Source organism: Babylonia areolata, chromosome 22, assembly GCF_041734735.1.
Source record: "Babylonia areolata isolate BAREFJ2019XMU chromosome 22, ASM4173473v1, whole genome shotgun sequence".
In the NCBI taxonomy this organism is placed as follows: domain Eukaryota; kingdom Metazoa; phylum Mollusca; class Gastropoda; order Neogastropoda; family Buccinidae; genus Babylonia; species Babylonia areolata.
This window is the reverse complement of record NC_134897.1, coordinates 38182632-38200131: the sequence shown is the minus strand read 5'-3', so window position 1 is coordinate 38200131 and position 17500 is coordinate 38182632. Positions and strand designations below refer to the sequence as shown.

The following is a 17500-nucleotide window of genomic DNA, read 5'->3' as shown; positions in this document are numbered from 1 at the left end:
AAGGAACTGGATTTTTTTTTTAAACTGGGACGGTTCCCTTCGTGGGGAGTTTACGCGCATCACCTAACCCCCCTAAAAGATCCACTATAACTCAGGACATCAAAGAATCGACACTGAGCGGTTGTTGAATGAATAAAACATGGCTGGTCGTCTTATTCACTTCCGCTTCTTTGTTGTTTTCTTTCTCTTTTTCCATTTTCAATGTTCATTAACTTCATTACAGAACAGTTCTTTGGAGTGATGGTTCACTACCTACTAACACACAGGCTCATGGCCACTTTGTGGTAGACGTTGAATCTGATTTCACGAAAGGGATGAGGAAATGTGTGTGGGAGGGCGGAGGGTCGGGGGCAGGAGAGCAGGAGAATGGGGGTGAGTGGGTGGGGGTGGGGGTGGGGGGTGGGGTTGGAGGAGAACAGGGAAGGGGGTGGGTGGACAATGGGGATGGGGGTAAAGGACTGTTTACAAACTACTTCGGACATTCTGGAATCAGTGAGCGAGCTTCACAACAACATTATTACACTGTTTTTTTTTTTTAGATGCTAATTATTGTCAGTTTTCAACAGCTTTTCTTTCATGTTTTAGTTGATGATAAATTACTCCCTGTGTCAGTGTGTGAACGGATGGTTTAAATACTGTCATCACTACAATTTCATTGTAATTCGTGAGTTATAATATCACACAGATCAGTGTTTGACTTGGTATTTGCTGTTCTGCCAATGTGATGCTTGATGTTGAATAATTGATGTTCGGAACGCTAAAAAGTTGTGCCTTCCTAATGTGAAATATTTATTTAGTATGTAAACCTTTGTCTGAATAAAAATGTTTGAAAAAAAAAATCCCTGTGTCTCTATCTCCCTGTCTCCCCCTCTCCCCCTCCTCTCTTCACTACGAGAAAAACGAAGTGACAACAAAAAGAAAGGAATCAGGAAAAAGGCAAATACGACAGTAAACTTTGAGTTGTATTGGTTAAAAGATGAAAGTCAAGCTTCTGAAATTCAACAAAGCCAGAAAACAGAACTGAAATTGAGAAGAAGTATAGTATACACAAGCCCTCACGCGCACGCGTGAGCGACCGAACGAGCAAGAGAGAGAGAGAAAGAGAAAGAGAGAGAGAGAGACAGAGACAGAGACAGAGAGACAGAGAGAGACAGAGACAGAGAAACAGAGAGACAGAAGAAACAGGTAGAGTGAGAGTGGGGGGAGAGCGGAGGAGAGGGAGAGGAGAGGAGAGAGAGAGAGAGTCAATCAGACAGGCAGACAGACAGACAGACAGACTGAGACAGAGAAGAGATGACAACAGACGACAAGTAAGACCGACAACATTAACGAAGCCAAAAAAAAAAAAAAAAAAAAAAAAAAAAAGGTATATGAACATACAACAAGAACAAAACAACAACAATCAGAAAACCCAAAATCAACAACAACAACAAAATCAACAAACACGCACGCACGCAACTGTTGAGCCATAAACCAATGAACCGTCCAGCCAGCCAAACAACATACTAGTAGGTGGTCACCGACCAAGATTAACACACCTGACGTGCCTTCAGATTAACACACCTGACGTACCTTCAGATTAACACACCTGACGTACCTTCAGATTAACACACCTGACGTACCTTCAGATTAACACACCTGACGTACCTTCAGATTAACACACCTGACGTACCTTCAGATTAACACACACCTGACGTACCTTCAGATTAACACACCTGACGTACCTTCAGACTAACACACCTGACGTGCCTTCAGATTAACACACCTGACGTACCTTCAGATTAACACACACCTGACGTACCTTCAGATTAACACACCTGACGTGCCTTCAGATTAACACACCTGACGTGCCTTCACCCTCTAACCAAATCACGGGTGAAGGAAAAGAAATCACAGTTACATAAAAGATGAACGCGATGAAACCAGACCCAGTTAAAATGAACTGCAGCACGCTTAAGCTGCTTTTTTTTTTCTTCAATATTCCCCAATCATACAGAAGAGAACAAACAAAACAACAAACAAACACCAAAAAAACTTACGTTTTTAGGCGAATCAGGTCAACCGCAGAAAATTGAGCTTGCTTCTGGCGGTGAAAAGACAACACTTCTTCAATACAGCGTCTGCACACACACACACACACACACACACACACACACACACACACACGCATACACATGAGGTCGATTTATCAAAAACCGAAAAGAAGGAAAACTAACACACACAGGCACACACACGCTAACAAACAAAACACACACACACACACACACACACACACACACACACACACACTAACAGACAAAACACACACACACACACTAACAAACAAAACTGTAACACACACACACTCACACACGCGCGCGCGCGCACGCACACACACACACACACACACACACACACACACACACACACACACGCACGCACCACCCCTCCCCCAATGACAACAACAACAAAAGAAAGAAAAAGACCGAAAAAGAAAACAACAACAACAACCAAAACAACACCACCAAAACAAAGGTCCTCTCCCTCCCACTACGTCCTCCCACTACGTCCCTCCCATTTCGTCCTCCCATTACGTTCGTCCTCCCATTACGTCCCTCCCATTTCGTCCTCCCATTACGTTCGTCCTCCCATTACGTCCCTCCCATTTCGTCCTCCCATTACGTCCTTCCCACTATGTCCCCCCATTACGTCCTTCCCACTACGTCCCCCCATTACGTCCTTCCCACTACGTCCCCCCATTACGTCCCTCCCATTACGTCCTTCCCACTACGTCCCCCCATTACGTCCTTCCCACTACGTCCCCCTATTACGTCCTTCCCACTACGTCCTCCCACTACGTCCCCCCATTACGTCCTTCCCACTACGTCCTTCCCACTACGTCCCCCCACTACGTCCTCCCATTACGTCCTTCCCACTACGTCCCCCCACTACGTCCTTCCCACTACGTCCCCCCATTACGTCCTTCCCACTACGTCCCCCCACTACGTCCTTCCCACTACGTCCCCCCATTACGTCCTTCCCACTACGTCCCCCCATTACGTCCTTCCCACTACGTCCCCCCATTACGTCCTTCCCACTACGTCCTCCCATTACGTCCTTCCACTACGTCCTTCCCACTACGTCCCCCCATTATGTCCTTCCCACTACGTCCTCCCATTACGTCCTTCCCACTACGTCGTCCCATTACGTCCCCCCCCCCCGCCCCCCCCCCCCACTACGTCCCCCCATTATGTCCTTCCCACTACGTCCTCCCATTACGTCCTTCCCACTACGTCCCTCCCACTACGTCCTCCCATTACGTCATCACATTACGTCCCTCCTCCCATTACGTCATTCCCACTACGCCCCTCCCATTGCGTCCCTCCCATTACGTCCTCACATAACTCCCTCCCATTACGGCCTCACATTACGTCCCTCCTCCGATTACGTCCCTCCCATTACGTCCTCACATTACGTCCCTCACAAAATGACAGCAGAACTCGGAGCAACCAAACAAACACCACTGATTTGAGGGACACTGTTATTACCCAAAAATACAACGGTGGGTTTTTTTTCCCCTTTATCCCTCAATCTCTCGATTTCGATCTCTCTCTCTCTCTGATCTGTTTGTCTGTCTGTCTGTCTCTGTGTCTCTCCCTCTCTGTCTCTCTCCGGCAAATCCGAGACTCAACGTACAGGCTCATTCGATTCTCCAAGCCGAATAGACTGGAATGAACGGAAATGCCCAGCAAGGTAGGCTAAATCAGTAAACTCTTTTCTGGTGGTTATTTTCGGAGAGAGAATATCGCCTGGTCCTGTTTTTTGGACACGTTCTCTCGAAACATTAACAGATTTCAGTCTGACAGAAATGCAAAAATCAAATCAAGTCAAATCAAATCAAACCGTGTTGTTTATAGAGCAGCCGACCGCAAAAGGCGCTGACGACCCGTCAGTTCTTAAAACCAATTCAACTGGAAACCAAAATAATGTTAGAAGTACCAATTAAAATAACGTTGTAACACACCTGTTCACTTCACGTAAATCATTAAACAGAGTCTAGAATGTTTTTGCTTCCTTCAGGAACTGTGAAATTACAAGTGTCAGTGGGAACAAGTCGGAACAAGGTCTTCGTGGTGCTGCAAGACAGGTTTGTGCCTGACACCATGCAGATCCCAGCAGAGAGGCCAGCTGGCGATGAAAATTCAATAAGCTTTAACAGAAAAGAATAAATGGTAACTACAGAACCAGGACACGACACAAGGGAAACAAGGGACAGACGTTAGTTGCTTCCCCCCCCCACCCCCTTTGTTTAACTCTCTCCATACGAACGGCGAAAGAGACGACGTTAACAGCGTTTCACCCCAATTACCATCATCAAAATATTGCAAGCGGAAGGCTCTTATACTGAAGAGGTGAATGTTGACAAAGAATACCACAATTCTGACGACGGAAGCTAAAGTTTGGGTCATTCAGACACCCACTGGACATCCGAGGGGTCTGTGTAGAGGAGAAGAGAGGACTGGCCGTACTGAGTGAGTTAAACAGTGGAAAACAAAGCAACATGGATGGTACCTTAACCGATAATACTCAAATGTATTCATAAATACTTTAACAAAATTGTCTTCAATCACCGATATGTGTGACGGGACATTAAACAAAATTCCTCCCTGGTGGTATCTGCATCAATATGACCGGGAACTGACTTGAAGAAATCCCCGAAATTGAGTATGGCTGTCGACAGGGTGGTTTGAAAAACGGTCATACACTGCACAAGGCCACTCATACTTACGAGTGAACGTGAGACTTGCAGCTCACGTAAGCAGAAGAAGAAGAAGAAGAAGAAGAAGAAGGAGAAGGAGGAGGAGAAGGAGGAGGAGGAGGAGGAGGAGGAGGAGGAGAAGGAGGAGGAGAAGGAGGAGGAGGGGAAGGAAGAGAAGAAGAAGAAGAAGAAGAAGAAGAAGAAGAAGAAGAAGAAGAAGAAGAAGAAGGAGGAAGACGAAGAGGAGGAGGAGGAGGAGGAGAAGGAGAACAAAAAAGGAGGAGGAGAAGAAGAAGAAGAAGGAGGAGGAGGAGGAGGAGGAGAGAGAAGAAGAAGAAGAAGAAGAAGAAGAAGAAGAAGAAGAAGAAGAAGAAGAAGAAGAAGAAGAAGAAGAAGAAGAAGAAAGAGGTGGAAGGGATACGGAGGAGGAGGCGGAAGAGGAGACGAAGAAGAAGGAGCAGAAGAAAAACAACAGAAACAGAAGAAAAATTAAGAAAGAACAAAAACAAAAAAACAAAAAAAAATCCACATGCACACCCAATATGAATGGATGAATGAAAGGAAGAACGAAAGAAAGACATAAAACACAAGATAAGAAGTAAAGATGGATGGGGAGAAGAAGAAGAAGAAGAAGAAGAAGAAGAAGAAGAAGAAGAAGAAGAAAGAAAGGAAGAAAGAAAGAAAGAAAGAAAGAAAGAAAGAACAGACGATGGTTAAGGACACAGCGGAAATCCAGATACACTCGCAGCAAGGTGTCCTGCAGTGCACGTGTTTGCGTTGAGGTGTTGTGGTGTGATGCGTTGAGGTGTTGTGGTGTGACGCGTTGAGGTGTTGTGGTGTGATGCGTTGAGGTGTTGTGTTGTGGTGTGATGCGTTGAGGTGTTGTGGTGTGATGCGTTGAGGTGTTGTGTTGTGGTGTGATGCGTTGAGGTGTTGTGCTGTGGTGTGATGCATTGAGGTGTTGTGTTGTGGTGTGATGCGTTGAGGTGTTGTGTTGTGGTGTGATGCGTTGAGGTGTTGTGTTGTGGTGTGATGCATTGAGATGTTGTGTTGTGTTGTGATGCGTTGAGATGTTGTGTTGTGGTGTGATGCGTTGAGGTGTTGTGGTGTGATGCGTTGAGGTGTTGTGTTGTGACGCGTTGAGGTGTTGTGTTGTGGTGTGATGCCTTGAGGTGTTGTGTTTTGGTGTGATGCGTTGAGGTGTTGTGTTGTGTTTTTATGCGTTGAGGTGTTGTGGTGTGATGCGTTGAGGTGTTGTGGTGTGATGCGTTGAGGTGTTGTGGCGTGATGCGTTGATGTGTTGTGTTGTGGTGTGATGCGTTGAGGTGTTGTGGTGTGATGCGTTGAGGTGTTGTGTTGTGGTGCGATGCGTTGAGGTGTTGTGTTGTGGTGTGATGCGTTGAGGTGTTGTGTTGTGGTGTGATGCGTTGGGGTGTTGTGGTGTGATGCGTTGAGGTGTTGTGTTGTGGTGTGATGCGTTGAGGTGTTGTGTTGTGGTGTGATGCGTTGAGGTGTTGTGGTGTGATGCGTTGAGGTGTTGTGTTGTGGTGTGATGCGTTGAGGTGTTGTGGTGTGATGCGTTGAGGTGTTGTGTTGTGGTGTGATGCGTTGAGGTGTTGTGGTGTGATGCGTTGAGGTGTTGTGGCGTGATGCGTTGAGGTGTTGTGTTGTGGTGTGATGCGTTGAGGTGTTGTGGTGTGATGCGTTGAGGTGTTGTGTTGTGGTGTGATGCGTTGAGGTGTTGTGGTGTGATGCGTTGAGGTGTTGTGTTGTGTTGTGATGCGTTGAGGTGTTGTGGTGTGATGCGTTGAGGTGTTGTGGTGTGATGCGTTGAGGTGTGTTGTGGTGTGATGCGTTGAGGTGTTGTGGTGTGATGCGTTGAGGTGTTGTGTTGTGGTGTGATGCGTTGAGGTGTTGTGGTGTGATGCGTTGAGGTGCTGTGTTGTGGTGTGATGCGTTGAGGTGTTGTGGTGTGATGCGTTGCGGTCTGTCGTGTTGCGACAGTGTTTGTCGCTTCGATTCCTATGTCACGGTATTTGTATTTGTATTTGCATTTGTATTTCTTTTTTTTTTTTATCACAGCAGATTTCTCTGAGTGAAATTCGGGCTGCTCTCCCCAGGGAGAGCGCGTCGCTACATACAGCGCTACCCATTTTTTTTTTTTTTCCTGCATGCAGTTTTATTTGTTTTTCCAATCAAAGTGAATTTTTCTACAGAATTTTGCCAGGAACAACCCTTTTGTTGCCGTGGGTTCTTTTACGCGCGCTAAGTGCATGCTGCACACGGGACCTCGGTTTATCGTCTCATCCGAATGACTAGCGTCCAGACAACCACTCAAGGTCTTGTGAAGGGGGAGAAAATATCGGCGGCTGAGAAGTGATTCGAACCAGCGCGCTCAGATTCTCTCGCTTCCTAGGCGGACGCGTTACCTCTAGGCCATCACTCCACATGATCTGGTGCGATATGGTTCGGTTCAAAATGGTATGATACGGTATTGTGCTTTATGCCGCAGTATATTATGGCACGGTTTTGGTTACTGAATTGCATTGAGCGGTATTGTATGTCACGGTGTGGTATTACAAAGTCTGGTATTGCGCGGTATGATACGGTACGGTACGGTATGACACGGGTTGTTGGTATGGTACGGTATCCTACTGTAAGTATGATGTGGTGTGATACGGTACGGTCTGGTACTGTATGATATACGGTACGGTATGGTGCGGAAAGGTTTGGTAAAGTACGGCATGGTATAGTAACGTTTGGTATAGTACGGTATGGTATGATAAGGTTTGATATAGTGCGGTATGTTATGGTAAGATTTGGTATAGTACGGCATGGTATGGTAAGGTTTGATATAGTGCGGTATGGTATGGTAAGATTTGGTATAGTACGGTATGGTATGGTAAGGTTTGGTATAGTACGGCATTGTATGGTAAGGTTTGGTATAGTGCGGTATGGTATGGTCAGGTTTGGTATAGTACGGTGTGATATGGTAAGGTTTGGTATAGTACGGTATGGTATGGTATGGTATGGTATGGTCAGGTTTGGTATAGTACGGTGTGATATGGTAAGGTTTGGTATAGTACGGTATGGTATGGTATGGTATGGTATGGTCAGGTTTCGTATAGTGCGGTATGGTATGGAAAGATTTGGTATAGTGTATGGTATGGTAAGGTTTGGTATAGTACGGTGTGGTATGGTAAGGTTTAGTATAGTACGGTATGGTATGGTAAGGTTTAGTATAGTACGGTATGGTATGGTAAGTTTTGGTATAGTGCGGTATGGTATGGTATGGTATGGTCAGGTTTCGTATAGTGCGGTATGGTATGGTCAGGTTTGGTATAGTACGGTATGGTATGGTAAGGTTTGGTATAGTACGGTATGGTATGGTAAGGTTTGGTATAGTACGGTATGGTATGGTATGGTATGGTATGGTGTGGTATGGTATGGTATGGTCAGGTTTCGTATAGTGCGGTATGGTATGGTAAGGTTTGGTATAGTACGGTATGGTATGGTATGGTATGGTATGGTATGGTATGGTATGGTATGGTATGGTCAGGTTTCGTATAGTGCGGTATGGTATGGTAAGGTTTGGTATAGTACGGTATGGTATGGTCAGGTTTGGTATAGTACGGTATGGTATGGTATGGTATGGTATGGTATGGTATGGTATGGTAAGGTTTGGTATAGTACGGTATGGTATGGTATGGTATGGTCAGGTTTCGTATAGTGCGGTATGGTATGGTAAGGTTTGGTATAGTACGGTATGGTATGGTATGGTATGGTATGGTCAGGTTTCGTATAGTGCGGTATGGTATGGAAAGATTTGGTATAGTGCGGTATAGTATGGTAAGGTTTGGTATAGCACGGTATGGTATGGTAAGGTTTGGTATAGTACGGTATGGTATGGTCAGGTTTGGAATAGTGCGGTATGGTATGGTAAGGTTTGGTATAGTACGGTATGGTATGGTAAGGTTTGGTATAGTACGGTATGGTATGGTAAGGTTTGGTATAGCACGGTATGGTATGGTAAGGTTTGGTATAGTACGGTATGGTATGGTAAGGTTTGGTATAGTACGGTATGGTATGGTATGGTATGGTATGGTCAGGTTTCGTATAGTGCGGTATGGTATGGTAAGGTTTGGTATAGTACGGTATGGTATGGTAAGGTTTGGTATAGTACGGTATGGTATGGTCAGGTTTGGAATAGTACGGTATGGTATGGTAAGGTTTGGTATAGCACGGTATGGTATGGTAAGGTTTGGTACAGTGCGGTATGGTATGGTAAGGTTTGGTATAGTGCGGTATGGTATGGTAAGGTTTGGTATAGTACGGTATGGTATGGTAAGGTTTGGTATAGTGCGGTATGGTATGGTAAGGTTTGGTATAGTGCGGTATGGTATGGTAAGGTTTGGTATAGTGCGGTATGGTATGGTAAGGTTTGGTATAGTGCGGTATGGTATGGTAAGGTTTGGTATAGTACGGTATGGTATGGTAAGTTTTGGTATAGTGCGGTATGGTATGGTCAGGTTTGGTATAGCACGGTATGGTATGGAAAGGTTTGGTATAGCACGGTATGGTATGGTAAGGTTCAGTATAGTACGGTATGGTATGGTAAGTTTTGGTATAGTGCGGTATGGTATGGTAAGGTTTGGTATAGTACGGTATGGTATGGTAAGGTTTGGTATAGTGCGGTATGGTATGGTATGGTAAGGTTTCGTATAGTGCGGTATGGTATGGTATGGTATGGTCAGGTTTCTTATAGTGCGGTATGGTATGGAAAGATTTGGTATAGTGCGGTATGATATGGTAAGGTTTGGTATAGTACGGTATGGTATGGTATGGTATGGTATGGTATGGTATGGTATGGGATGGTATGGTATGGTATGGTATTGTCAGGTTTCGTATAGTGCGGTATGGTATGGTAAGGTTTGGTATAGTACGGTATGGTATGGTATGGTATGGTATGGTATGGTCAGGTTTCGTATAGTGCGGTATGGTATGGTAAGGTTTGGTATAGTGCGGTATGGTATGGTAAGGTTTGGTATAGTACGGTATGGTATGGTAAGGTTTGGTACAGTGCGGTATGGTATGGTAAGGTTTGGTATAGTACGGTAAAATACTGTAAGGCATTGTGCGGTACGACATGATATAGATCGAACTGATACGGTATGGCACGGTATACTAACTGTATAACACGGTATGATAAGGTATGGTGTTTCATGAGAAAAAACGGTCATATGTGTGGCACGGTATCGCATTCTGTTGTATTGTATTGCATTACATTATTGTATGTATTGTATTGTATTGCATTGCATTATTGTATGTATTGTATTGTATTACATTATTGTATGTATTGTATTGCATTACATTATTGTATGTATTGTATTGTATTGTGCTGCATTGACTAATTGTATGTATTGTATTGTGTTATATTATTGTATGTATTGTATTGCATTACATTATTGTATGTATTGTATAGCATTTATTGGATTGTATTGTACTGCCTTACATTATTGTATGTATTGTATTGCATTGCACTGTACTGCATTGCCTAAGTGTATGTATTGTATCGCGTTACATTACTGTATGTATTGTATTGTATTGTATTGCACTGCATTGCCTAATTGTATGTATTGTATTGTATTATATTGCATTGTATTGAACTGTATCGTATCGTATCATATCGTGTGGTATCGTACTCTATTGTATTGCACTGCATTCTATCACTTTCTCGTCACCACCGATTTCTCCGCTGCAGCTTCCCCCTCCCCCTACCCCCTTCCCCTCCACTGCACCCCTCCAGGAGGAAAAAGCGCGTCGCCACAGTACGAAGCCACCTATTTCTTTAATTCTTCCCCCCCCCCCCCGGCCCCCCCTATCGAACGTCTATTTTGTTTTATCTTACTCGAAGATGAAGACGACGAAGAAACAGAAGACTATCTATTACACACACACACACACACACACACACACACACGCACTCAAACGGACGCTGATATGACGCAGTCACACAAGATTCTGGATGTTGGTTAATGTATTCACTTGCATGCACACGGAAACATGCCATATTCCTTTCCTCTCCAGCTGAACAAAATCAGGACATTGAACTTGCTGCGCCTTGAAAGTACAGATGCAGGTGAACAACCCTTCAGAGGAAAAATTAAACACAAAAAAACCCATCACCAAAAAAACCCCAACAAGATCAAATCAAAAACAAAACAAAAATCCGAATAGAACAGCACCAAACCAAAGAAGAAAGAAAAGAGCAACAGCAAAACATAAAAAACACAGCAAACCTATTCCAAGTCTCTAATAATTAACTTCTCAGGAAGAAAAAAAAAAAATCAATTGCAACCGATGTCTTCGTCAGTTACCATTTCCCCTCCCCCTCTCTCCCTCCCCTTCTCTCTCTCTCTCTTTCCCCTCCTCTCTCTCCACATCTCCCTTCTCTCTCTTTCCTTCTCTCTCTCCCACTCTCTCCCTCCCCCTTGTCTCTCTTTCCCCTCTCTCCCTCCCACTTCTCTCTCTTCCCCCCTCTTTCCCCCCACTCTCTCTTTCCCCTCTCTCTTTTGCCCTCTTTCTCTTTCCCCTCCTCTCTCCCTCTCTCTCCCTCCCCCTTCTCTCTCCCCCTCTCTCTCTCCCTCTCTCTCCCTCCCCCTTGTCTCTCTTTCCCCTCCTCTCTCTCCCCCCCTTCTCTTTCTCCCCCCTCTCTCTCTCCCCCTCCCCCTTCTCTCTCTCCCCCTCTCCCCTTTTCTCTCCCTCCCCCTTCTCTCTCCCTCTCTCTCCCTCCCCCTTGTCTCTTTCCCCTCCTCTCTCTCCCTCCCCTTCTCTTCCCCCCCCTCTCTCTCCCTCCCTCCTTCTCCCTCCCTACTCTCTCCTTCCCCTCCTCTCTCCCTCTCTCTCCCTCCCCCCTCTCTCTCTTTCCCCTCCTCTCCCTCCCTCTCTTTCCCTACCCCCTTTTCTCTTTCCCCTCCTCTCCTTCTCTCTCTCCCCCACTCTCTCTTTTTCTCTCTTTCTCTTCCCCTCTCTCTCTCCCCCTACTCTCTCTTTCCCCTCCTCTCCCTTCCTCTCTCTCCCCCTCCTACTCTCTCTTTCCCCTCATCTCCCTCCCTCTCTTTCCCTAACCCCTTTTCTCTCTTTCCCCTCCTCTCTCTCCCTCTCTCTCTCCAAGAAAGAAAGAAAAAAAGCGTCGTTCCCCTGAAAAAAAAAGGAATATTGAATGTACGCCCACCAGAGTTTTTTTTCCCCTCTCTTTCTTTCTTTGTTTTTCTCGGGCAAGAATAAGTCAGACATATTGTCGTCACATTCATTCCCTGACTTGCGTACGCACACAGGCGCACAGACGCGCAAGATTCAAGATTCAGGCTGTCATTTCCCTTCAGACTTTTCGGGGTGTGGAGTATTAGAGATAAACGAATACAGACAAAAAAAACAACAACCACCAACAACCCCCCCCCCCAAAAAAAAAACACACAAAAAAACCAAAAAAAAACAAAACCCCACATGAAAAACAAATAACTGAACTGAACTGAACTGAACTGAACTGTCTGGACAACACTGACGTAGTGAATACAACGTCAGGTTCTTTAAAAAGAAAAGAAAAAAAAAGAAGAAAAAAGCATACACATGTTCAAAACATACCGAAACGTGAATATTTCGAAGAAAATAACGATAAAACCAGCTCGTATACTCACCGAAATAGTTATAACTATGAGGCTGGTCTTATTATTGTTTCAATCACAAAGTTATATATATATACCATTTCCCTGTATATATACTCTTTCTAACATATATTATCTGCACTGTTTATTATAACTTTCTGAAACTGACAGCAAACGTTTCCTTGAATCTGAAGACAGTCTACAGAAATCAGAAAATGACTTGGGATGAAGAGAAGTGTTGGGGAATCAAAATGAATCATGTCGTAAAACATTATAGTGAGAGCATCCCCTGAGGACATACGATTTTAAAGTCCGATTTCAATTGGTAGTTTGTGGTATAGTATTTCCTTAGCACCAAATCACCCACCGAATTTCCACAGCACCAAATCACCCACCTAATTTCCACAGCACCAAATCATTCACCGAATTTCCACAGCACCAAATCACCCACCGAATTTCCACAGCACCAAATCACCCACCTAATTTCCACAGCACCAAATCATTCACCGAATTTCCACAGCACCGAATCACCCACCAAATTTCCACAGCACCAAATCACCCACCGAATTTCCACAGCACCAAATCACCCACCAAATTTCTACAGCACCAAATCACCCACCAAATTTCCACAGCACCAAATCACCCACCAAATTTCCATAGCATCAAATCACCCACCGAATTTCCACAGCATCAAATCACCCACCGAATTTCCATAGCATCAAATCATCCATCGAATTTCCTCCTCCTCTAAAAAACAAATGTCACCAATGCACAAGTCCAAACTCATCCAGACGTCTCTATCACTGGGCGTTAGGGACCTTCAATCCCTCAAACCATCATCATCCGTCAACCGTTCCCACCCAACAGTGACGTCTCACTCCAATCATCTCAGACCACTTTTGGGGAAATCGGAACTGCGACAGATGTATATACAGGCAAACGCACGCGCACGCGCACGAGTACACACACACACACACACACCTACAAGCACGTAAACGATCGCGTGTGCGCGCGCTCCCACACTCACACACATACAACGAACACACACTTACTTGGATAATATGTGTGTGTGTGTGTGTGTGTGTGTGTGTGTGTGTGTGTATGTGTGCGTGTGTGCGTGCGCGCTCGCTCGCTCGCGAATATGTACGTGTGTGCAAGCGCGCGCGTGCGTGTGTATAACATAGTTATGCGTAAGAGTGTGCTATGTGGTTTGATTCCATGCAATATAAATAGCCCACATTTTCTGTTCCCCATTTTCAAATGACCTTAAACATTTTTTTTCTTTTTACAGCGCCACCCTTTTTTTTGTATTTTTTCCTGCGTGCAGTTGTATTTGTTTTTCCTATCGAAGTGGATTTTTCTACAGAATTTTGCCAGGAACCACCCTTTTGTTGCCGTGGGTTTTTTTACGTGCGCTAAGTACATTCTGCACACGGGACCTCGGTTTATCGTCTCATCCGAATGATTAGCGTCCAGACCACCACTCAAGGTCTATTGGAGGGGGGAGAAAATATCGGCGGCTGAGCCGTGATTCGAACCAGCGCGCTCAGATTCTCTCGCTTCCTAGGAGGACGCGTTACCTCTTGGCCATCACTCCCATCCCTGAAAAACACCTTTCACAAGAGCACTGTGACAAGTTGAAGCTGACGTGTGCAACAACTCTCTAGTTGATCTCTTGTTTTTTTTGGACGTGGATGTGGCTGCATTTTCGGGATTGGCTATTGTGTAATAACCGCTGTTTCTCTTTTTCGTTTGTTTTATTTTCGTTTTTCCTTTTTCTTTCTCCCAAAGAAAAATGCCAGGAGCTGCTTGCTCTCTCCGTTGTTCTCAAGGTTTCAGGTTTCACATCTCTCTCTCTCACTCTCACTCACTGTGTGTGTGTGTGTGTGTGTGTGTGTGTGTGTGTGTGTGTGTGTGTGTGTGCGCGCGCGCGTGCGCACAGACACAGGTATTGAATTACACACACACACACACACACACACACACGACATCTCTGCGGGCGTTATTATGGAAACAAAACTTTCTTCTGTGCCCCCTCCACTTTTACCCCTCCATTCCCCTTTCAGGAAGGAAATATGTGGACGGAAAGGGGGGTGGGGGGGGGGTTGTGAGGGGAAGAGGGGGTGGGGTTGGGGGGGAGAGGGGAGATATCTACGAGAAAAACAACAACCCCCAAAACAAAGGACTTTCGTGATCTCTCTCCACGGAAATCAAATTCACCACTTATCTCTCTCCCTCTCAGTCTCTGTCTTTGTGTCTGTCTCTCTACCTCTGTCTTCACTATCCTCCCTCCACGCCCCCCCCCTCTGCCACGACTGTCACACACACACACACACACACACGCGCGCGCGCACACACACACACACACACACGCACACACACACGCACTCCCCCACCTGTCGTCTGTTGCACCTATCATATACATTTCCTTATGCTCTCTCTCTCTCTCTCTCTCTCTCTCTCTCTCTCTCTCTCTCTCTCTCTCTCTCTCTTTTCAAATTTTCTCTCTCCACACCCTCAACTTTCTCTCTCTCTCTTCTTCCTATTTCAATTTTCTCTCTTTCTTTTTTCTTGTGCTTTTCGTTCTTGATTTTGTGCTGCAGGGCAAGGTAAAAAAAACAACAAAAACAAAACATTATTGTGCTTATTTCAATACCATAGAAAAATTAAACTTCCTCCTTTCGTTCGTTTGTTCGTTCGTTCTTTTTTTATTTTATTTTTATTTCTCTCCCCTCCCCTCTACCCCGCCCCCTCCCCTACTGTGTCCATCTCCAATATCATGGGCATTCTTTCTCCCCCAAAGGCCTCCTGTTTGGTGACAGCCTTCGGGAGGCTGGGGTCACAGCGGTGGGCCATGTCCCAAAGTGAGGACCAGGGGTTCGTGCCTTTATCTGTATCACCCGTAAGTTCGCATGCCAGACCACCGGCTCCCCAAGAAACTGCTGTACGGCGAACTCCAACATGGCAAGCGCTCCCATGGAGGCCAAAAGAAGCGCTTCAAAGACACTCTGAAAGCTTCTCTGAAGGCCTTCAACATCAGCCACGACACATGGGAGCTAATTGCAATGGACAGACCAAAGTGGCGTTCAGCTGTCCACAAAGGCGCCAAATCCTGTGAGGCCAACAGAATCGCTGCAGCAGAGCAACGCAGACAGGTCAGGAAAAGCAGTGCCAGCAAGTCCCCGACAGCCGCCACCATCCCCTGTCCACACTGCGTCAGAACCTTCCGGGCGCGGATTGGCCTGACCAGTCATCTGCGCACCCACAGAGCCCAACCCACCCACCCCCAGGATGACTAGATGGTCCTCGTCGATCCCGACGGACGAACCACACACATCACCCGTAAGGAGGTTTACAGCTTAAGTCTTTTGTGACGGACTACAGGAGGCATGATGGCACTGGTTCTTGGTGCTACAGCCTTGGGGGGGCTAACCGGCCTTTGGGAACCATCCCCAACGCCGACTGTCCTAAAACCCTCTTGGCCGAGAGAGTGGGGAATGTAACTTGGGCAAGAAGCTCTTCACTATAATCACATTCTAACCCAGGTGGTCAGGACAGCAGATGTCTCCTCTGCTGTTTTGGTGGCCATAGTCGGACACTGTCAGATAGGCAAAAGGCAGAAAGTTGCACGTCACGTCATCGACATAAACCTTTTTATTGGACTTACCTGGAAAAAGTCGTCGACGACCAAAAAAAAAAAAAAAAAAAAAAAAAAAAAAAAAAATCTGTGACATATATGTCTAGTCTTACGATCTCTCAAAAAGTCGTCGACAAAAACAAAAACAACAACAACAGAAAACACACAAAGAACAAAAAACAAAACAAAAAACAACCCCACAGACGTTACAAGAAAACAGAGTTACACTCCCAGCTCCTTCATGCAAGCCACGAACAAACAAACAAACAAGCAAACAAAGCAGGCTTGGGGATAAGAGAGGAGGTGGAGGAAGGGGAGGAAGGAGGGGAGGGGGGGGGGGAAGGAGAAGGAAGGTATCACAGCTCAGGACAGGACGTTTCCTGTATAGAACAGCATAAAAAGATATATATCATGACTGCAGTTTTTTTGCACTCTGCTTTCAATAAATCATGTCTTTTCAGTCCTGTCTGACAATATGACAAGGCTGGCAGCATATTTTCCAGTCGCTTACGATCAAAATCGACAAACTAGAAGTTGGGGGGAGAAAAAAAAAGAAAGAATGAAACAAAGAAAAGAAGAAAAAAAAAAGGGAAAAAAACCCCAAACCATTTTCGTGACAGAAAAATCATTTACCTTTGCGCGGGCAATAAATCCATCAGTTCTGATCTGAGTTCTGATCTGTTGTATTCTGTATTCTCTTCTTTTCATGTATTATGTTTTTTTTTTCTTCTCCATGTCCTAGCTTGTTAAAGGAAGCCTAGCTGTCTTTATTCATGCACAAAGTCTACTCCCTTTTCCCCCGCCATTGTTATCTTTGCTTAAGTTTATTCATTCGTTTGTTTACGTCCTCTCTCTCTCTCTCTCTCTCTCTCTCTCTCTCTCTCTCTGTGTCTGTCTTTGTGTGTGTGTGTGTCTGCCTCTGTCTTCACTATCCACCCGTCTCTCCCCCCGCCTTTGTTATTTTTGCTTAAGTTTATTTATTCGTTTCTTTACGTCTCTCTCCCTCCCTCTCTCTCTCTCTCTTTCCACACACAGACACACACACACACATGTGTGTGCAAGCATGCATGCGTGCCTGAGCGTGCGTGTATGTGTCTATGTGCGTGTGTGTGTCTATGTGTGTGTGTGTGTGTGTGTGTGTGCGTGCGTGCGTGCGTGTGTGTGTGTGTGTGTGTGTGTGTGTGTGTGTGTCTGTGTTTTTGTCTGTGTGTGCACGCGCGGGGGGACGGGGTGGGGCATGGGGGGGGGGGGGGTCGGGGGTCGGGGGGTTGGGGGGGGGGGGGGGCGAGATTATAAACGGAATAACCCCGTGTCTTTCTAAGTGCCCTGGTATGGGCTCAGCCAAGCCCATACCAGAACATAAAACAAACAAGAACACAAGAACATAAAACCAAAAAAAAACAAAACCAACGAGAACAACAACAACAACAACAACAGCAACACGACTTCCTCTGCTTCTCC

General features: G+C 45.5%; 1 protein-coding gene across 1 annotated transcript in view; it reads right to left on the bottom strand.

The window, feature by feature from the left end:
* LOC143297342 (FMRFamide receptor-like) overlaps window positions 1–17500 on the bottom strand; it is a 455696-nt gene that overhangs the window by 68038 nt on the left and 370158 nt on the right. Inside the window, exon 5 of the mRNA XM_076609638.1 lies at window positions 2040–2120. The gene's annotated coding sequence lies outside the window, so the exon portion shown is untranslated. The remainder of the gene's footprint in view (window positions 1–2039; window positions 2121–17500) is intronic.